This window comes from Aphelocoma coerulescens, chromosome 4 (genome assembly GCF_041296385.1).
Source record: "Aphelocoma coerulescens isolate FSJ_1873_10779 chromosome 4, UR_Acoe_1.0, whole genome shotgun sequence".
Taxonomy (NCBI): Eukaryota; Metazoa; Chordata; class Aves; order Passeriformes; family Corvidae; genus Aphelocoma; species Aphelocoma coerulescens.
In genome coordinates, this window is record NC_091017.1 from 6,069,284 (window position 1) to 6,091,907 (window position 22,624).

The 22,624-nt window shown below is 41.7% G+C and overlaps 1 long non-coding RNA gene across 2 annotated transcripts; it reads left to right on the plus strand.

The window, feature by feature from the left end:
* The first annotated feature begins 1,883 nt into the window (after positions 1 to 1,883).
* Positions 1,884 to 21,798, plus strand: LOC138108917 (uncharacterized). 2 transcript variants are annotated; one of them, XR_011150118.1, is made up of 5 exons: positions 1,884 to 2,019; positions 4,865 to 5,046; positions 11,101 to 11,174; positions 20,784 to 20,853; positions 21,193 to 21,798. It is a non-coding gene; the product is annotated as an uncharacterized lncRNA (long non-coding RNA). The 2 variants fall into 2 exon arrangements; XR_011150119.1 differs by lacking the exon at positions 4,865 to 5,046 and having other exon boundaries at positions 1,885 to 2,019.
* The last annotated feature ends 826 nt before the right edge of the window (positions 21,799 to 22,624 follow it).

Consider the following 22,624-nt stretch of genomic DNA (forward strand, 5'->3'; position numbering starts at 1 on the left):
ACATTTATCTTCAGGACATGTTCATTGTTCCACCTGCATAATGGCATATTATATTCTATTAAGGACAGAGTATTATGGTAGAAGTATTTACACATCTTTAATGCATACAGCCCTTTTGTACAATAAATGTTTCATTGTTTTCCCATCAATGGCAAATGCAGTTGCTCTGCTCACATATTTATTTTTCTCTGTGGTGATCTGTAATTCTGTTTGGAGTTTCGGTGTGTGTCTCATACAGCAACTACAGCCAGAAGTATAACCAGCTCCTTTATGACTCCCAAATTAACTTTTAACCTTCAATTTCCTATTTCCTATGCAACTGTCACAAAGTAAATACCAGCTCCATGGCCACTCGTATGCAATAGTCCTGGAACCCTTTGGTGTGCACTGCTACAGGAAAAAGGAAAGAGGACTTTAACTCCTTGAGAACTGAGTCATCACTAGCCTTTGAAAGTCTAAACAGTGGGAAGCATATTAGAAAAGCAGAAATGAACAAAACAAGTCTGTGGAGACAAAGAAGTCAACACTGTAAAGGAGTGAACCTACTCCAGAGATGAGAGAACTCCCATGTCTGAAGGTGGTGTTAAAACAACAGCATTAATGAGGGCATAGGAAAGGCAAACCAAAACAAACCAATTAAACATGGTATTTTATGTTTTGACCTCCCCTTAAGCCAGCAACATAACAATTATGGGCAAAATTGTTTTTAAAAGACTGCTTTACTCAGGAAAACTTTAAAACCTGATGCATTTTGATAAGGAATATTCTTTTAAAGTAAACTTGAACTAAGGGTTTAGAGCTAAATAATAGAGGCCTGACTTAAAATCCTGGAAAGGTTTTAGGTCAGGTCAATGATCTTACTGGCACCTAGAAAATAAGTGTTGCTTTCAGATATCTGTTGCAACAGAAGAGGCACAACCATAGCTTACAATAGGATGTTCTCTTATCAGTTTGGAAAATGAGGCTCCCAAACCATCTTCCACAAGCTTTCAGATGTTTTATTTAGTGATGATTTCTTGCAATGTGAGTGAAAAATCCTATGAAGAGCAGATTATCCCCTCTGAGGGCAGGAACCTAGATACTAACATTCAAAATCCTTTTCCTATTTGCTTCGTTTCCAGATATCCTGGGAATAGAGTAAGGGAAAGGCCTGCTGTTTCTGTTAGGGTGTTCTCTTTATGAGAGCTGCTTTGACTAGAGGAGTAGCACTCTTCTGAAGTTTTTAAAGCTTTCTCCCAATGTCCTGCTTCTTCACATCAGCCTAGAAGTCTAGAGAAAATTTCGAGAGGGACTGGAACCCCTATTTTTGGTGAAGAGTGCTCTGATCACAGCATCCAACTGACTGTAGGTACCTGCAGGTACCACGGGCTGCTCCAGGTCCTCACTGCCCTTTCCTGCAGATACAGTCTGCCCCAGAGCTCAGCTGCAGCTGAAATAGAAAATGCTGATCTGCAACCACAAAGCCAAAGAACAGCCCTCTACAAGGCTGTACACAGCCCTGTTTTGATTTTTTGTTGTTGCTTTTTGTTCTTGTTTTTAAGTATCCAGAACATTATTAAGCATAAGCAACTAAAAGAGATTAATTTTCTTGCAAGCAAGTCTATAAAATACTAAGAATCAATATAGCCCCACTATGTGAAGGATTCCTCAATAGTCACTAACAAGAAAAAAAAATGGAACCAAAACCACAAACAACTCAAAAAACCCAAACCCCACAAACTCACTCACACCCCACCCCCAGAAACCCCCCCCCCAAAAGCAACTAAAAAACCTCAAGTCCAAACAAAAAGCCTTTTCTGCCCTCAATGCTCCTTTTAAAGATTTTAACGCCCCTGGGCTCCACCCACCATCCCAGGTTTAGGACATAAGTTCTGCAGTCAAGGCATTGGAGGAGTGATGGATATCAATGTAAACCTTGGACAAAGAGTTAAAAAGGCACTGTTTATGTCTGGGGGTGAGCTCTTAGCAGGGAGGAGCCAATATCTAGTGATGCTTGTGGGACTGGAGGGAAGGGAGAGGGTGAGTCTATTTTCCTTTAGTAAGAAAACAAGAGAAAATGGTGAAAATGTGAAATTACTCATTGTAAACTACTTTTTCTTGTAGGAGTGAGTTGTAGTCCCAGAAGAAGAGAGATTTTATATTTTTTTATGCAATGTAGCAATGAGGGTTTAGTGAGACTGAAGGCTGGTTTATAACCTTGAGAAATGTCTCCTGTGACCACACATAAGGGAAAAGAAAGAAGATAAAAGGCATAGTGATGGTTGAAGAAGGGTGAGAGAGATAATTCATGTAACTCCCCAAGGTTTCATTCTGATGTGTGGGAAGAGGTGAGGGTGGTGCAGACTCCTTCCATGTCTCTCAAACCCCCATAGTGGTTCTCAGACTGGGTAATAATTTTTAAGGCTGCAGTAAACATGAAAAGATTAAATACAGGATTTCACTGACAAAAGAAAGGTGTACTGCTTCTTTGTTATCTTGCAGCTGATTACAAGGTCTCTTGACTTAATGATGTTAAGCCATTAAACAGTTTTAGTAAACCAGCCTATACAATTAAAGAAATACAACAGAGCCTTGTTGCAAATATAAATTTCCAAGGCCTAGGTTCTGTACTTAATTTGTATTTTTCTAATGATGCAAAAGATGTATAAAAATAAAAGATAATTATGAGAAGGCATTTGGCTGTTAAAGCCATATTTCTGCAATAAAGAATTTGCAGAAACATGGTAGTAATTCTGTTGAGTTCAAATACAGGATGATCATGAAAAGTATAATTAAATTACAATTTAAAATATGTGAACCATCTGCACTGTAGTGTGAATTGTAGTTCTACACAGGGAATATTGATGATGAGTTTTGTATTGTGTAGTCAAATAAAATCTACTGAGGCCCTGCCTATTTTCCAGTCCCTTCAACATTTGTTATTAGTAGAGCATTCCCTTTGGCCTTGTCTAACTTATTAGTGTTACACTTCCATGGCTCCATAATTACTTCCAAGACTTTGCAAAAGCTGAACCTAATATGTTTTATCCTCATGTATTCTTTCTCCGAGTTCATAGCCAAAGTAAAGGGAATGAAAATGAACTTGCAGGAGAAGTTCTGGTTGGATTGTGCTAATGCTAGCAGCAAATATATGAAAGGGTAGCAGCTGAACTTGATTTAGAGCTCTGGTGGAGACATGGGGTTATCTCTAATATTGCTGATGGGGGTTTTTTTGACCTTGAGAGAAAGCCATAGGAAACACACTAGGAAAAGAGCTGAGCTGCTAAGCCAGCAGGTATTTTTCAGCTACTGAAAAATGCTTGCCTGGTTTGATGTAACTGTTGATTAAAAGCAACACCTAGGAATGCTTTTGTTGCTCCTGGCTCCAAGACTGAAACTGCTGTGAAGAGCAGTGGGACTGTGAGTGGATGTCTGGAGGCTGTGGTGCATGTGCTGCAGACATCCCCTCCTTCTGCTGGCTGCTTTCTGGGATGGAGAAAGGTAACATTTTCCCCCTGGGAATGAGCCTGAGCCCCTGGCTCCCCAGCCCTTCCACACCTGTATGAAGCACTCCTGCAAGAGACCAGGTGGTACTGAGGACCTGCTGCCCTGCAATTGTCACTAATGGGCTGTAAAGCCTCCCCAGGAGGTGAAGAACCACTCTGTGCTTTGCTGCCTGGGTGGCTATTAGCTAATAGCATGCTTCCCACCCCAGCTCTGCCTGGGAGCAGGCATGGAGGGCAGGGATGGCATGTCATGTGGCTCCAGCAGCACGTTGCCAGGCAATGTTGTACAGTAGCCTCCTGCTCCCACTTGATCCTGCTGCAATTTCCACAGCTGATGGCTTTCAGCAGGATCTCAGGCTCATTCGAGGAGGATGGTGTGGAGGGCAGGCAAACAACAGGGCCCTTAGGGGCTCTGGTAGAGAGGGAGGAGAAGTTCCATGGGAGCACTCTCTGAAGGGAATGGACAAAATTGTGGGGAATGTCTTAAATATTCCTAGAAGTAATTGAAAGAGACTGGGCTTTGCAGTTGGGCATCCTCTTGAATCAGAAGTGCAAACTGAATTGGTACTTTGTAGGATGGTTCCATGCAATTTCTCTCTCATGCATTTTCTGTTCAAGAACAACCATAGGAAAATTTTGCTGCTTTGCTGACTGAGGTGTAGGGAGGAAAACTCTTTGTGTATTGTGGTGAGCTGGTGTTTTTCTAGATTGTGAAATGAACTACTTGCCTATTTTAGCTCTAATTCCTGAAAATCTCAGTACATTTAGGATGGGATTTGCCACCTCATGCTCTTGAAGACTTAAACAAGGGGAAGAATTAAAAGCAGGGAGGAAGGGGCAAGGACAGTTGGTTTTCAATGCTTGTTTATTTTTGGCTTTTTTTTTCAGTTGGTTTCAATGCTTTTGAGAAAGATAAAAGCTTTTTCAAGGAAAAATAAAAGAAAAGCAAGAACAAAGAAGGCTTCAGACAACATATTTTACATATGAGTGTTATGTAAAATGGTAAACAAAGGGGATTAATTTAAAGGAAAGAGAAAACAACCAACCACCATTGGGAGCTGGTGCAGAATTGATGCTGCATCAGGTATCCCTATGTATTATGCACTAATGTCATGGGGGAGTATGGATAAATCCAGAAATGTAACCCCAAAGCTGTGCCCAGCTGACTGAGTCTCCAAGCTTTGGGGACTGCATCTTTTGCAGGATTTATTTTTGCATAGGTTTTGAATTAAAATTAATGAAACATTAGCCAACTTCCCGTAAATTTTGAAGTACTCTGAGTAAAATCTGTCATGAGTAGAATCCCACTATAGCAAGAAAATTGCCATAAATATTGCAGGTCTATAAAACCCATTGATGGAAATGCTTTGCTATTCTAGTTTTGGCAGGACACTACTAATAATTAGCAACTCTGAGGGGATTCCTGCTGTCTGTATTAGCTGAGGACTGTGATCAGCTGTGGAGTCCCTCGTGCTAAGGAGAGACTGCTTCTGTAAAACAAAACCACTGCTTGTGTGCCCTCCAGAAAAAGTCAAAAATGCAGTTGTATTGAAAATTCCAGGTAAATACCTTTATTATTTTTTTTTTTTAAATAACCAAAACGTGTTATGTAGACAAATCTAAGTTGTTAAAAGGAATGTGAAAGTTACTGATTGCTTCCTATTTCCTGTAGAGTAGTGTGCTGCATCAGGGCGTGTGCTCCTGGTAGGTTATTTTTATTCATTTTATGTGGTGTTGCTTATGCACTTAGAAATATTTCTAAGTGATGACTTCCTTACACCTAAATGATCCTAATTTGATTGAATAAATATCCTCTCCTAGGACTAGGAGTAATTCCCATTGATGTTTCTTTTGCTGCAGCAAACCTAGATCTACATTTTTATCAGTTCCTTAACATAGGTCACAGGCTATTTATTATTCTTAAGATCATTTAAAAAGCCCCCCACCAAACCATTGAACTGACTGTTCTAAACCCTTATTTCCATTTTACATAAAGAATAAGAAAACTTAATGTCTTTCTTCAGGGCAAAATATAGCTGTATTAGACCAGTTTATAAACAAATGTATTGTCTGTCTGCAATAATTATACTTAGCTCATTGAGATTATCATGCATTATTTGCATGTCTAATAAATAATGCATATTCCAGCTAGTCCATGAAACCCCCAGAACAAAGACAGACTCTCGGGGGGCTTCTGGCAGATAGAAATTTAACATAAAATATATATAATATCTTAATAACTTAGCTCTTGGAGCTTTCATTGGGGTGTCTGAACCAGGTCCCTGCCTGGTGTGCTGCTTCCTATTGTCCAGGTCTTTCCTTGCAATAGTTTTCAGCTAAAGTAGCTTTACTTGACTGAGATAATTTTGAAACATTGTAACAGTTTGCTTTTATGTTTAATATTCATCATTGTCCAGTCATGTAATGACAATTATTAGCAGTTAGGTAAAAGTAAAACTGGATGGGCAGGGAAGAGAATTGGTATGGGACATTCTTGTGACCTGTATAGCAGCCACAAGCTTGTGTTTTTCAGCTGTCTCATGAACCTCCAAAGAACAGCAGACAATTGTAACTACCTGGCCTCCTGGGTAGGTGTAAAAGTATTTTCCATGTCCTGGGTAGGTTTTCATGTGACTCTTCCTGTCGTGCCTTCCTGCAGGGGCAAGTCAGAGCTGGGACATTGAGCTGTAATGCAGCTCTCTTGCATCAGTCCTTTGACCAGGGCTGTTATTGCACCTGCACAGGGAGGCTGCAACATCAAAGGCAACACATGAAAGGGAGAAAAACCCCGGTAAATTTAGGGATTTGATTATTTGTGTAAATCGTCATAGATACGGCATCTTCCTTTGATGTAGCCAGTGCTGCAAAAGGTTGGAAGGTCATGCTTGAGTGTAAACTGCTTTCCAGCTCCAGCATTGATCCTCCTCCCAAGCAAGGCTGTGGGGCAGTGGTTTCCCCCCGAAATTCCTCCCCCCTTTCAGAGTTTCCATACAGAGCTACTGCTCACTTATTACTTATGTATCTGCTGGAGAGAGCAGTACCAAAAGATGCTGATGAATAGCCCAGTCTCTCTTTTGACATCCTCAGGGCTTCAAACTGACCCTCCAAATATGAATTATAAGGATATTTCAATAAAGATTCTATGTGCATGCTGAAATCTCCTGGGAACTGAGCTAGAAGTGCCAAAGTAAATGATGTTTTTTGCAAAATCAGGTTCCTGCTGGAGACAGGTGCCCTGAACCTGGGAGATACAAACTGAACTCCTCTCCATGCTGACAGGCAGTCTAATGCTGAATGTCACTCTGATCTCCAGTCTCACCCAGATCAGAGTGAGCATATTGATTTTGAATCAATAAATGGTAAATTAAAAAGCTTACTTAGTGCTCAGAACTTCATATAAAAAGCATCTGCTGTTTTAATCCTACTTGATCAAGATAACTGTAGCTCATTTGCTTAAGCTAATTAGCTGGGGCACTGTTATCAGTGTCTGCCAAAAAATGTGGAGTTTTATCCAGGAAAAGTCTGCATTAAAGGAACTGGGTAAATCCCACATTGCTGGTCCATGGCAAAATAGCATTGGCTGACTTACCAAGCTTGGTGCAACTGTTTAAATGAGCTGCAATTCTTCTCTTTCATGCCCTGCATGGCTTGGAATCCACAGGGCAGGCTTGATGCAGGAACCCTGGTGAGCACAGTTTGGATTGCAGCTCAGGCTTACTTTGCCATCACTCCTGCAAGCTCCTAATCATGAGAGAAATCTCAGTGAAGTCAGGATTGTCTTAATGGAACAAGATATTTTTAAGGTCTGATTTTGTTCTTGTATTTGAACAATTTCTTGTGCCACAAGACCTCTCTCTTCCTGTACTTTTAACTGAAAAGCATCTCCCAAATACAGAATTCCAAGGCCATTTGTTGCCTCAGTGTAATGAGGGAAGGGTTTTAGGGCTGTGAACTTGAAGGAATAGAGATGTTCCTGAAGTGGAACTCTTTGGTCCCTTATGTCATTATCATTCTGTGGGTATGGGTGAATTATCAATAATCACTTTGGAAAGGCAGGATGTCCAAGCTCAAGTTCAATTGTTTTTGTGAATTGGACAGACAATTGGAGAGAAGCAGAGATGTACTGACAAATTACCCATGGGATATTGCAGTGATCTAACCCATGGGGCTGTTGAGTGGATTAATTAGTGATGCTTGGTAAAATAGTCACAATTAATGTATTTTATTAGCCTGCCATTTTTTTTTTCCTTTTATTTCCCCTCTCCATGAAATTGCCTATGGACTTTTAAAAATGCATGTAATTGGGATAACAGTCTGGATTTCAAATGTTCAGACAGCAAAGCAACCTTCCTGTCTGCCCTGTCACATAGAGACCGTGCAGATTGCAGTCCCAAAATGATGCTGCAAATGTATTCCCTTAGTTCCTCACCTGCCCTCTGGACTGCACAGCTAATGGGGGAGCTGGTTCTCACCTCTCCTGGGCTGTAACACCTCTGATTCTGCCTGGCTCTAGGACACCCAGTGAGTGTGGGACTCACTGTGAGAAGGGGTGGTTGTTCACTCAACCTAGAGTCTGTTGAATAGTGCTCCACTCCAAATTTTTTGCCATCAGGCAACAGTGACATCCTTCAATAGCCTTGTGCATCAGAGAATGAAGTTTGCCTTTAGCATACCAGTGATGAGCCACTGCAGGCAGTGACCTACCCTCTTAAACCAATGAAGATGACTTAGGGAAAGAAATGCCAGTGGTGATGAGTTTAGAAAATGAAAAGCACATTGTTGGGGTAGTATTTGAGCCTGTACTATTGAGGGGAAACGGATGATCTTTCAGATCAGACTAGCAGCAACTTAAAGATACTCTATGTTTCAATCCTGAATTCCAGACAGCTCTGAGAGAGGAAACTGCCATTTCCTATCCTATAATAATGCATAATTACTTTAAAAATACTTCAAATGCATCCCGAGGCACAGAAAAATATCCTACATCTTGAATACAGATTATGCACAGAGTACACAGGATGAAGCAGGAAAAGTGTTCTTTGAAAAGCATGCTTCACATACATTTGTTTTGCTGAAAAAATTTTTTTGGCTCTTCTAAATTAATTTTAATTGTGCAGTCAATTCATGCTGGAGTGGAAGTCTCTAGTGAGGTAGAGAAAAATACATTATATTTTCTTTACATGCAAGTGGCATTCTAAAGCACCACACAAAGAAAGAAAATTACATCTGCATCATGGATTTTGTATTTCATAGCAAAAAATTGCACTTTAAATCTCATGATTTAAGGCAATGGATTAAATAATATGCACAAAAGCAGACCAGTCACTATAATTTCAGAGAAATCATCCCTTCATGGTTTCAGAAGGAACCAGGCACTTTATGGGGTGGTGTGTCAAAATCAAAATTCCCAGGAGTTAATTGCTTGGGATTAACGTTTGAATTCCCTGAAAAATACATCCTGGAAAAATGTTTGTCTAATTTTATTTCTGGCAAAGCTGTTTATTCTCATGTGAACATCTCATTGAAGGTAAGATCCAGGTGTAATTCCCAGAGGATTAAAGTGAAACCAGCAGCAAGCCAACTGCCTCCACAGATGCTCATCCCCAGACCTGATAAACAGCGACAGGGCATTGAGTGCACATATTTTAAGTCCTTCTGGCTTTTATCCCATCTGATTAGATTAATCATGGGATTAAGGAAACAAGTTAGGAAAGGCTGCAGCACTTTGGTGTTATGACAGGCTTCCTCTGAACATCTGTGTGCATAGTGAGGGTGCTGTTTCTCAGCAGTCTTCTAGAAGGAAAGGGGAGCAAACCACTCTGGGACTGCATCCCTGGCATTGATTCCAGCACAGACTTTGCTCTCCTGCCCAGGGATCCTTTGTATCCAAGTGTGGCTTAAGTTAGCAGTGCAAATTGTGACAATGTGCCCAAACATTGGAGGGAGGATGCTGCTCCAGTGGTTTCCAGGTGCTGTTGGAGAAAGCTCTGGCCTTGAGCTTGCTGGTCTGCTGCTGTCCCGCTGCACACTGCTTGCCCTGATTAGTCCTGATGGATGGATAGCTTTGGAAATGGTATTAGACATCAGTGTGCCCAAAGTGAGCCTTTCACTCCCCCATGGACGTGATTATCCCTATCCTCTCTCCCACTAAATGCTGCCAGAGAGAAGGGCAGCCTGTGCAGGAGGGCAGAACTGGAGGCCCAGCCCTCACCAGACTTGGAGCTGCTGCTGTTCACCATCTTCAGCAAATCCGAGGGGGCTGACAACAGCAAATAAAGTATTGCAAATTACATTATCAGTGCTCCAGGTAGCAGTTTGTGAAATATCCGGTGACTGATTCATATGAATGGCTAAACCCATTAGCTTTCCTGCTAATATTTCCACTAATGATTTCCAATTGGTTTCTCTAACAAGGGAAGCCACACAAGGGAAGCGAAAACAAAACCATTTGGTCTGTGCTAAGTAAAGCTGCAGAAAATTGTACCATTTTAATAACTGGATCTTGTTTTTTTGCCTTTCTTTCCCTGAAAGCATACAGGAAAGCTGACAAAAGACCCCATCCAATAATTGGCTTTATGTCAGTGTTCTGTATGAGGCACTGAAGAGACAAAACCCTCCTTGAAAGCCCTGAGGCGAGCTGCAGGGATGCAGCCAGGCCACTTTGTGTCTGCGCCTTCAGCCCCTGGGCTGCCACAGCAGCTGTCACCTTCTGCGTCCCCGAGCCAGCCTTTCCCAGCTAATTGTTCTGCATTTACACAAAGGGTCTTTGCCCTGACAGGCAGCCTCTAAAAACCTGCCAAGAGGCCTACCTTGGTGCCACACAGGGGTTTCTGTGGGACCCTTTTCTGCTCTGCTGCATCTCTGCTTTTGCGCAGCCCCACCACCTTGCGTCGGTGTGTGTTCAGCAAGGCAGCTCGGCTCTGTCATCTTTTTTTGTGTGTTCCCATACGTGTGTGTGACTCTGCGGGCCTCAGCCACGTGGTTTGTTCTTAGGTAGGTCTGTGTGTGACAGCCAGCATGCAGATTTTGATCTGTCTGACATCCCTTCCCCAAAGCGTCTGCCCACCTCTGGGCGAGCCCCGGCAGTCTGCTCTGCTGTGGCAGCTTCTCAGTCCCTGGTTTCAGAAATATCTGTGGATATCTTGCATCCAAAAATCTGGTTTTCCCAAAGACTGTTTTCTGCTTCTGCTTAGCGCCATCACTAACCAAGCCTTCTATTTATGCCTTTTGTATATTTATGTACAATGAAGGTGCATCAAATTCCTTTCTTAAGCACATAGAAAACTCAGCTAGGATTTAATCTGCCCAGTGAAAGGTCTGCTTTCTGAGATAGCTGGCATCAAGTAATTTTTAAATGGCTGCAGTGTTCTCTTGAACCTTGCAGTTTTCCCCAGGAGAAGCCTGGGTTGTGCTGGGATCTGTGCTGCCACCTCCACCTCAGACCTTGGGGCTGTCAGGTCCCCCAGGTGCTCTTTCCAGGTGATATTCTTTGCCAGTGTCTCTCTTCCCAGCTTGCTACTCACATCATCTTTGTGAGGGGTCCCTGGGGACCTGCTGCTCTTGTCAAAAATGCAAAAATGGAATGCCTAACTATATGTTTCTGCTGTTCCTAAAGGTGCTGTGCAGTGCTCCTGGCTCAGGTCAGCCACCTCACTGGGACAAAGGAGGTTGGACATCACCATTATTCAGGTACACTGCTGCTGGTACTGCTCTTACTTCAGAGAGGATGGTGCTGGGTAACTTCAAAATTATTATTTACATGTATGTATAATGGGTTTATTTATCAGAGTTTATCACTGGACTGAGCAGAGGGAGGTTGTTTTAAAGTTGCAGCCCCTGCACCCTGGAATGAGCCACTGGGTGCTCAAGTTACCCTATTTATGGTTGTGTCTCAGAGCCCTAATTAAAAAAAAAAAAAAAAAAACAACAAACCTCAAGAAGACATATCCAGTTAATCTGATAAAATGTCAAAATACTTCTGTGTACAAGATAATGATCTGCAGACTTCCTATGAGTGCTCTCTGGGAATAATGGCAGCCTTGTTCAGGGAGAATACTTGGGTAAAACAGCACTTTTGGAGGCAGGTAATCATCAGGAAGATATTCTGATAAAACAACCTGTATTAGAAATTGTCTGTAGCTTTTGCTGCAGAACTCCTCCCAATTACATAGCTGCACCCCAATATCGCTAAAATTAAATTGACATCTATCTGCTATATGTAAAAATGTGTGCAGTCATGTCCCCTCTCACCAGTGAGGCTGTGAACTGATGTAATTAGAATCTGTGTCCTGAGAGGCAGCTCCAGGCAGGGCAGAAAACGATGGCTGGTGGCTGGACCGACTCTTCTTGCACTTGCCAAATGCTTCTGTGCTTGTGGTTTTCATGTCTTCTACAAATACCAAACATAAATACCAAGCTGAAATATTCCTTGTTGGAAGTCAGCTTTGTGGTGGGTTTATTTACTGCTTATTCCAGGAACAGTTTATTAATTACGAACAGGAGAAAATAGAGTCTTTTTCCTTATTAAATAATTCTGGTGATCCTCTTAGTATTATTATGTTGGTTTTTGGTTTTTTTTTTCTTTTTTTTCCCTAACTGTTGTCATTTTGAGGCAGTGCATTTATACTTGGGAAGGGAATGATCTCGGTACAAGAGTTCCTGACATGGTAAACTTTTGTCTTGTGTCATGACACAACAAATGGTATTACTTAATTTCCATTCAGATTTCCTGTTTCATCCTCTTCTGGACAAAAGACACCAGACAACAGGGCACGTAAGGATCATAAATTGGAAATAACTCCTTGCTGTAAGGCACAGCTTCAAACATGACTTTCTTCATTTCAGCCTCAGATCAGGTTTTCAGCCCCCTTCTTCCTTATGCAAATTGTTAACAGTGCAACAATAACAAGGATTAAAAAAAAATAAAATATATAAAAGCAGAGTTTCAATGCAATGAGTATTTTGCTTCAGGAACTCCCTCTAAACCAGAGGCTGCCTTGCAGGCATTTTGTAATTGCCTGGTTTAGATTTTCCTACACCTCTGTCTCACATCAGAGCCAGGGTACAATTGATCAGAACCAGGAGGATGACTGTATTAACTTCAATTTGAAGCTCATTTTGAGATGAAATTGGAAACTTAAGACAATCTTTGCTCTTGAAAATCTAAAAGTTGCTTTATAAAACTGTGAATTGAATTTAAATTCTGGTCTTTTCTTTTTTAAATTGTCATTTTTTCCCCCCACTGCCTCCTCATTTTCATGAACAAAAGCTTGTGAGGTGATCACTTTTAGTACATTCTAATGGTTCTTGCAAGGAGGTATTTCACTGTCAAATGTACCACTCAGAAGCATGAAGAATACTCCAGTGAAGAAGCTGATTTTCGAATTAAAAACAAGCCTTTCTCTAGGTGCTTGGGGAGCAATGTTTCAGTTCTTCACCCAGGAGAGCAGCATCTAACTGATGTTTTAGAGGTACTTATTAACAATAGATTATAAGTCTAAATCCTGTGTGATGAGCTCAGCTCAGCTGGTTGGAGCATGGTGCTGACAGCACCAAGGTTTTGGGTTTGATCCCCGTATGGGCCATTCCCTTAAGAGCTGTACTTGATGATCCTGGTGGGTGCCTTCCAGCTCAGACTATTCTGTGATGTAAGTGATGTGTGATTTAAATGATTCTCACGTTTGTGTCACTAAAGATGAAATGCCTCAGACCAGAGGCAGCAAATGGGGACAACTTTATAAAAATTTCATGTGTGCAGGAAGTTTCAGATAGTCTGGCTCAGACACAGTTTATTCCTTTGCTTTGCAAAAGGAGCTTTCAGCTTATGCTTGAGAGGGGGAAAAAAAAAGTTTTACATCTTTCTCATGTTGTTTTGGATTCTTTTTGTTTCCTTTTCATTACCATGGTCACCTAATTACTCCCTGTACATGTGTGTTTCCTCTCCAGCCCCCCATCATCTCTGCTGCATCCTTTCTGGGTTTCCCCTTCCATTTGTTTTCGGCTTCAGCCCCACTTCTGGGCCTACTGATCCCTATGTCCTTGTCCTAATTTCTTTTCCAGACTGAACTCATTTCCTTTCTTGGCCATATTTCTCCTGACCCAGTCCAAGCTTCCTTTACACCTGCCCAGAGTTGTTTTCCTGCCAGACCCCAAATAGAGGAGTTGTGCTATGAAAGTCTATTAAAAAGGCCAAACACTGGAAGATAGAGAAAATGGTTTTGTTTGCTCTGTTGCTCTGAATTCATACAGCCTGTGGTGATCCAGGTGGGGGTGCTAGTGAGGATTGCATCACATCTTGGGTAGCATGTACCCTGAAAACATTCCTGAGCATAAAAGGACAGATGCAAAATTTCAATAAATTCATTTAGTTCAGTTGTGATAATCAAATTATATCTTATACCAGATGTGGATTTGATCCCTGGAGGAGGAGGATACCAGAGATTATGAAATAAAGCACATTGTGTTTACTGGTTTGTTTGTTTTCAGTGCAATAAGCTTCCAGAGCTTTGTTTTGCATTATGATGACATTGCTGGCACATCTGTACTTTATCCCATGGAAAAAATTCATCCTAGCTTTTTCTGCTCTGAACACAAGCTTCTCCATTTACACTGCCCTTTCTGGTTTCCTGTCTTGCACTTGTAACTTTGGTTTCTTTTCTCACTTTAATTTAAAAGTCCCCTAAGGGCTGGTCAAGCACAGAGCATTAACCCTGTTAAGATCCTGGTTTGACCAGAACTTGTAAAGTTTCATTCCTCACAGCTCCCCTTGCTTTAAGATTAGTTGGTGCAGTGTTTCCCACATTAGTCCTATGAAAAAAGCATCATAGGAAATGACCTGGAAGTTCATGGCATTCAGATTGGAGAAGGAATCTGCTTTTAAAACCAAGATCAGCTTCTGTTTTAAACCTGGCTGAACCAACAGGAAAGACATTCAGAGAATGGCCCTCTGCACTCCCACGTGCTGCAGTGTGTGTCTCACCTGAGGAGGGTGACAGCTACCGTGTCTCAGGCTGTGATCTTGCCACATCTTGAAGGAATGAGGCTTACAGGGCTGGTCTGCCTTTGGGAAACTTCCAAGGAAAATTTAAGTGCTAAAATGAGTGATTTGGTGATTTAAGAGGTGGAACTACCGTTTCTGTGCTAATCTCCAGCCAATGCCCCAGCATGTTGCTAAAGAGAATTATGCTTTATAGGTGTTATGTTTCTGAGGAGAGGCAAAATGGTGGTCTGTTGGCTTGTGTCTTTATTTTCTGTCATTCTAGGATACCCTATGTGGAAGTTTTGTCCCTTAAAAGGAGAGGAGAACAACTATATTGGGGACAGTTAAATTTCTGCAATAATTTGCTTTAAAGCTGTAAGGTTTTTGAAATGCATCAGTGCAGCACTATGTTCTTATGAGAGGTTAGGCATACTAAATGTGGGCTATGGCCACTGCTTGTTGGTGATCCTTAATGAAACACAGAATGGCATCCAGAAGAACAACTTGCAGAATGCAGCTTGGTACATAACCAAGTGTTCTTGCTAACCCTTGATATGGCAAGCTGAAACTTCAAACCCTACTTCTTGTATCATTTTTTCAAGGTATTTGCATATGCATATTCAAACCATACTCCTGAGCTCAGATAAGAGATACTTTGTGCAAGTTCTTATTTTGACTTGATGCACTTAAATGGTCTTTCAGGATGCATCTGATGACTCTTTCTGGGAATGTATCCTAGCACATTGTGTGTATGCAGGGAGAGATAAAAAAAAAATAGCTGAGGAAAAGTCACTTGCATAAGGAGTCTAATGACTTGTGTTGGTGGTATCTGTAAGATACATATGTGGGAAGCAGCAAGAGGTCCTAGTTGGTTGTGGTAGAGGGAGATTGGTAACAAGAGAAATAGAGGTAGTTACAGGCCAAATATTGCTTTCCCTATCTGAAAGAACAGCTGTACTACTGAAAAACACGGGATGTCAAAGTTGGGTACACACTGATTTCACACTTCTTTCCTGCTGATACATTAAGCCCAAACAGGGTCATGTTTGCAGTGTTCTCCTTTGGCAGATGCATGCTGAATTTGATAGAATATCTCCTGTTGGACTACACAGTGTCCAGTGCATTCCCTGTACTCCATCAGCACCTCTCTGTGATGAAGATCAGCTGCACCACATCCCAGATGGCTATAGAGCATCTCACAAAAGTCATCTTTCTTCTTGGCACTTGAGGGTCAGGGGATGTTTTTGGAGCTGCTTTCTCTCCCTCAAAATACAAATGACCATTTCAATTCCAGCCCTTGGAAGTCATCATTTCCTCTGGGGTTCAAGTCCAGAACATTCTAGTGATGAAAACATTAAGGTATAAAACCGCTGTGGGACAGGGGATTTGTTTGCTTAATGTTGCAGAGACTTCACCCAGCATCAGGGTTTCACTGGCTGATGGGCCACAGGCACAGAGCAAGGCAGTCAGCATGAGGAGAACTTGGAGAGGCAGCTGCTAGGCTTAAAAATATGAAAAAAATAAAGAAGCATAGCTTTAGCAAAGCCTAATTCATCATCAGGCAGCAATCACAACAGTTATATATAAATGCAGTCTGTGCAAAATGGAGCCATGGCAATTAAGCTTGTGACTTTGCTGGTTTTTTTTTTTCAATGTGGCTGGAGAAGAGGTTTTAAATGTGGTGTTTAAAAAAGCCCACCCTCCTTCTGTTTTTAACACATTTTCCTTCTGAATGTTTTACTGCTTCTTCCAAAATGAATTTTCTTCCATATGTCATAGCCATTCCCAAGGAGAGATGCCTGATAGCATTAAAGCCTATACATAAAACACTTGGGCTGTGGTACACGTTTTGAATATCGTGGGGTTTAATGCCCTCAAACACCATACAAAACTCTGATATTTTGAGATGTGTGTATACAATGCACGATGGAAATACAGGGTAAAAAATTCAGGCTGTCAGACTACTCTGATGGAAGCCAGGCCGGGACACTTTTAGATGCTAAAAGAGACATAGAATGTATGGTACTTAATAACTAAAAATGCTGTGGCTTCTTTTTGCCTTGCTGCTTCAGTCTCTTAGCTCACAAAAGCCTTTACAAAATCAACATGCTGAGTTCCAACCAGATCAAATAGCAACATTAATGGCTATTGTAAACCAAAATGTGACATAAAAGTCTTTATTGCTTCCAAGACAACATAATAGCTCTACTTATAATAGGAAAAACATTTAAAAAAAATGGATAAGAATCCTACTTATAAATCCGTGGCTAAATCTAAGAAAGTTCTTGTTTTCTGTTGAGGCAATTCCAGATATTCACATGCCAACCTACATTATCCTGTTTCTTAGGCTGTAGGAAATTCCACTTACATCACTGACTTCCTGCCGCTGTGGAAAATAGGTTTTGGTAATGGTTCAGAGTTAGAATTGGCCCTCACCTGCCTTGTGCTTCAGTTCTTCACCATGCCAGTTTAATTACCCAGAAATTATTAGTGCAGTCTTTTTCTTTCTCCTCCTTTCATTGCCCAGCATTTCCCTCCAATTAAACAAAATCAAATTTTTGCAAGCCAGAGCAAAAGTGGGATTTCAAGCAGCTAATGCTGCTCAGAGCAAAAAAAAATCTCCCTCAGTCTAAAAGCTATACTGAACATGGGGAATTCCTAAACTGGAGGGAAAATTGTTGGTTTCTACCACTGAGAAGGGCTGTGATGCCCATTTACAGAGCTTTAAGGGCCTGTTACAATGCCTGCATTGCCTGAGCAGGGGAGAAATGTTTCTCACGATTTAATCCAAGAGGCAGCCATGAGCTGTTAGATTAGGATTGCTGCTGCTGTCGGAGATGCCTGATAGGAGCTGCCCTTTCTGCCTGCTGACAGTTTCCAGAGGTGTCAAGTAGCTTATACACCAGTCTCAGCTGGTGAAGGATGTGGCAATGACCTTCAGTGAGCCAGCTGGGATGGGATTTTTACTTTTTGGAGGACACATGTGTCTGAGGTACTCGTGTGACCAAAGCAGAGTGGATTAATATGGGTTGGTTTACGTCTTGTGCTTCATCCCCTCAGTCTCACTGTGCACAACGTGTATTTGTTGATTGTGTCTGGTAAGCAGAAGGAACAGGTGAGAGAGAAAATAAGAAACAATATTTACAGAGGAAAAGAGATGATCCTGATGGTACTGGCAGCAATTTGTCCTTTTGGCTGTAGTTCATACATTTGTAGTATTATCAAGGATTTCTTAAAGCAACACAACAGCAAGGGCAGCTGATCTTCTGACCCCTTTGACTGCCAAGAAGAGATGCAGAGCCTAAAATGGGAAACATTACCTTTCCTTGAGAGTAAATGCTTTATTGGTTTTACATTCACACACCCAACAATGTATTTAAGGAAGGTGATCCTTACCTTAGCTCTGGAATAAATATTTATGGCTATTTATGGCGAGCATTTTGCAACTCCTTCTGCGTTCCCAAGCAAGGGCACTTCCACGTGAGCAGGAGGTTCCATGCTCATCCATTCCCACCCCCATTTTTCAGGTTTGCTTTACATCTGATGTTCTTGACAGAAGCTCCTTCCAAGGGCAGAGATTTCCAGCCCAGGAAATATTCTTGTTTACTCAGATTATTTTGCTGAGAAAAATGACCTGCTGTGATATCAAATGAAAAGAAAACAAAGCAGGAGATGTGATTAATGAGCTGCCTGTTGATGTGGGGATGCGTGGGTAGATTAGGCACAAGGGCAAAATTAACCAGCTAAATCTGGGTGCAGAGAGGGTTTCTAAAAGTGATAAGGTGTTTGCATGTGCTTCATTCTCTAGCTGCTATCATAATTCAGGATCTTGGATGCAGCTTATTGATAGCGAAACTGGGAGGCTTTGCCATTTGTCAGCCTACACAGGTAGTAATTAGCCATTAGAGTGCAGACCTGTTTTTGTAATTAACTTTGTGTCAAAATTTCTTTGTTCCTTATCTGTGGAGAGCACTCACAAAACAATCAACATCCATTTTACTAGGCACTGTTCAACGACCTCATTTTCTTCAATCTATTCCCTTCTGGTATTACCCCAAATTCCCTTACTGCTTGCTATCTGCTTCCCCTGAATATGCTTTGGAGGGACTGAATGAGGATGGCACGAGTTTGAGGGTTTTTTTTTTGTATTACTTATTTATAGTATGTACATGAACATGCTCGAATACTTGACAAATCTCATGCAGCATAAGTAGATAATACATAACTTTAGTATTTGTGTTTATAGTCATATCCAGAGGTTTAGTGGGGTCTGTTAGAAAGGATTATCAGACACAAATATTCATGGCAGGCATCTCAATCCATTGAACCCCTTTAGTCACCCTCATGAATCACACAGTTATTACACCATTTCAAGAACTTAAAATTCAGCAGAAGCTACCTGTCTCCCAAACCTTGTTCTTTCCCCTTCCCTCTCACCATCTGGAAATAGGTGGATTGCTAACTTAGATATCTTGGTGGTAGAAAAAAATCCACCTCTGCAAATGCAGGCAGGGTCATATTGTCATACCACCAGGCAAGCCTGTCCTCTGAAGGACCACTTTACTGCTAGAAATTTCACCAGAAAAGGCATTTAGTGCATTTCTGCTTTGTTCATCACTAAGGGAAAGTCTAACTGACCTAAAGGATGCTCTTCTTCTGCCAAATCCAAAGTGAGTTTCCAAACGGAAACCTCCACGAGGAATTTTGTGTCAGCTTTTCTTGTCCCAGGGCTCCCTGACCTTTGCCTGTGCACAGAGCTGGGTTCTGGCAGCAAGGAGCAGGGATTCACATGTTTATAAATGTTCCCCTGTTTATCCTGGATCACGTGCCACCCTTAGGCAGTGCTTGGGGAAAAAGCATCAATAGGGACAACTTGTATTTTTAAGAGCCCCCACCCACAAGCTAAAGGTGTCCTCCAAGTTTTCTCACCCTTAAGCCACCTGCAAAGGAAGAGCATCGAGGTCCCTCCAACACCTTGCCCTGGCTCCTGCTCTTTCTGTCCCCACCCTCTCAAGTCACCTGCTCAGCCCAGAGCTGATGTTCAAATACTTGTATAGGAAAACCCTCCACTGGGAAAATTGGAGCTGCTGCTGTGTAAGTTCCTGCAAACCACGGCTTAGCTGAGCCTTGTCCCAGATTTTCAGCTCTTTCCTTACAGCCTCCTATTTTCCCTCCTAACCTAAAAGCAATTGAAAAAGGTGGGATATGGGGAATTCTTTTCTTTCAGGCAAATATACCACCTCTTTATGAAATCAAACCAGATCTCTAGCAGATCTCACCTGCCTCCATTTAAGCAGCAGGCAGCTACCAGGTACAGCATTGCTGCCGTCCGTAATTGTAAAGGAGCTTGGATAGTATAACACAAATTGGCTCCCAGGAGTCATACAGACTAAACATAATAGTCCATCAGCTCTAATTTTCTTTAAAAGTGGTTGGTAGGAACTGCATTAGAGGAGGAAGTTAAGAATACTACATTACACAGGCTGCTTGCTTGAACTGCTCTCCCAAAGGACAATTTTTTTTCCTAGGTATGCACTCTTAAATGCAACAGCTCCCTTCTGTACCTATTTTCTTAGGTAGGGGGATGTTTGTTTTTGTTTTTTAAGTTTTGATTTTTATTTTGATAAAAATAAATGCTATTTTTTAAAGTCATGCTAAATTTCTCAAAATGTCTCCGGGCAAGTTCTAGCATTTACTAACTGAATGTGCATTTTCCTTAAAACATGGCAAACACAAAACCCCTGTCTACTGACTGGCCCTTGCCTTCTCTGAAAGTGAGTAGGTTTAGATTAGATATTGGGGGAAAATTCTTTACTGTGAGGGTGATGAGGCACTGGCACAGGTTGCCCAGAGAAGCTCTGGCTGTCCCATCCCTGGCAGTGTCCAAGGCCAGGTTGGATGGGGCTCTGAGCAACCTGGTCTAGTGAAGGTGGCCCTGCCCATGGCAGGGGGGTTGGAAGTAAGTGATCTTCAAGGTTCTTTTCAGTCCAACCCATTCTATGATTATTTTTGAGTTTATAAGAATGGCAAGACTAGCTCACCTCCTTTATTTCCTTCTTTATTCTGCTTTGGTTGCATGTTTACTTTCAGTAATCTTCTGCAGAAAGTAAGGGGCCCATCTCAGTGACTCTGAGCCGTCATCCCTGCCCCTGTGTGCTCACAAAAGGGCTTTTTGTGGGCTGACCTGAAGGCACTCATCCTGCTGCAAGGTTCATCCCTATCTATCTCCTTGTGCCCCAAACATACAGCAATTATTCTAAAATGAGAGTATCACATTTGCTCGCTTCAAAGCAGCAGCCTCTTGGCTTTCTCTTTCCTAGGCCCACTCTCCCAGCCAGCCTGACTTCTGAAAAGAGGAGAATCACTTCACTTTAATTGTGGATTTTTGAGGTAAGTAGTATATAGGGTACTTTGTGGCATAGCACAGAAGACCATAAAGCTTTAGAAAAAGGTTTCCTATTTATTGCAGAACACCTTGTTTTCCTGTGAGGCTAAAAGACACAAAGACACTCTTTCCCTCTAATCAGGTTACAGCATCACAATATGGCTCTCTTTATAGGGGCCATTAAATCTTTTCTTTGGGGGAAGAGAGTTCTTCCCATAGCTTTGATGAATTAACTCTTTTGTCTGCAGCACAAGGTGCTTCCCTCAAGCGAGCTTTTTTTGGCTCCACAGAGCAATCTCAAGTGCCTGGAAGTTGCGTGTTTATTTTATTCCCATTGTTTGCAGAAATGCTTACTTTCTGAAGAAAACACCACATAGACTTCATGCTACCTCGAGTGGCTTTCTTTACCTGCTGGCTTTGTTTCTGATACGCCATTTGGTCTCTGGAGAAACCTGGAACAACTATCACAATACTCTAACAGTGTAAAACTTCTCAGGGAGGCTATCAGTGCCTTTGTCAAGACCTTGGTGCTCACTACCCAACCTGAATTCTGGACAGCAAAGGCAGCCTGTTGGAATTTCTATCTTCCAATGCATCAATTTTAGGAAGGAATCCTTTTCAAATTAAATATTTGTCTTCATTCAGTTGAATAGTGTATGTGTGGGTTAGTATCACTTGGGTTTTTTCTGATGTGCAGCTTCTCTTCTGTTTAGAGTTAAGCTCTAAATAAGCAGATACAGATATGTAGAGGTTAGAAAAGCCCTTTGCTTCAGCTTTCCAGTAAGGAAAATCATAACAGAAAGTTATTGTTACTAAGTGGCTTTTCACATCTGAGGAATTCTTCTACCAGAACCATTGTTGCATTGAAAAATGATAAATGTTATTCTGAGTAGAGATTTGCATAGCTGCCTGAATTTACGGTCAGAAATAAAAACCCTTCGTGCTTTTTATCTTGGGACTCATCCATTATTGAAGTGTTGCTTCCCTGTGAAGCCAAAGAGCCACAATGAAGCAACTGCTTTCTGAAAAGAGGGTAAAGAACGATATAATTAAGTAGGCAGAGGAGATGTTTTGAGGGAGCTGCAGTGACCTTGGATGAGGCAGCAGTCTCCAGGAGGGAAGCAAACCAGCCACCTTGAGAGCATGTGAATCTATGACAATTGACAGATTTTACTGGAGCCCCAGATGTTACCTACAAAGTGAATAATATCTCACTGCATTATAACCAAAGAGTATAAAACCAACTCATGCCATCCATGGATCCGCACTGTAGCAAACAGGGAGAGCTCCAAGCTCTTAGATTCTCTGCCTGTGCTCTGCTGCTGTAGAATTTGTGAGCAAACAACACCTGGACTGGATGGTCTTAGAGGTCTTTTCAGACCTTAGTGATTCTCTGGTTGCAGATGCCAAGGAAGAAAGATGCTGGGTGGGATGAGGGTGAAGGAGATCAGTCCCTCAGCCACTCTGCTGACCCTGGCACTGACTTTATAAAGGTTTGAAGACTGTGGTCCAGTTTATCCAGTGTTGGAAACAGAAGGATCATTGCTAGAAAACATGATTCTCTTCATTCCCTTCCTTTCCCTTGCTCTGTCTGGCAGGAAACCCTTCTGCTGGCAGTCCCCACATCTTACCTGCTGTCCTTTGCCAGTTCCAAAAGTACCAACACTCTTTCACAGCAGGAAGACTGAATTCAGTTGGCAAATGTCAGTCAAAAATCTGCCAACTCCTATTATATACACTACGCTAGTCAGTGGATGGTAAAATAGGGGCTAAATA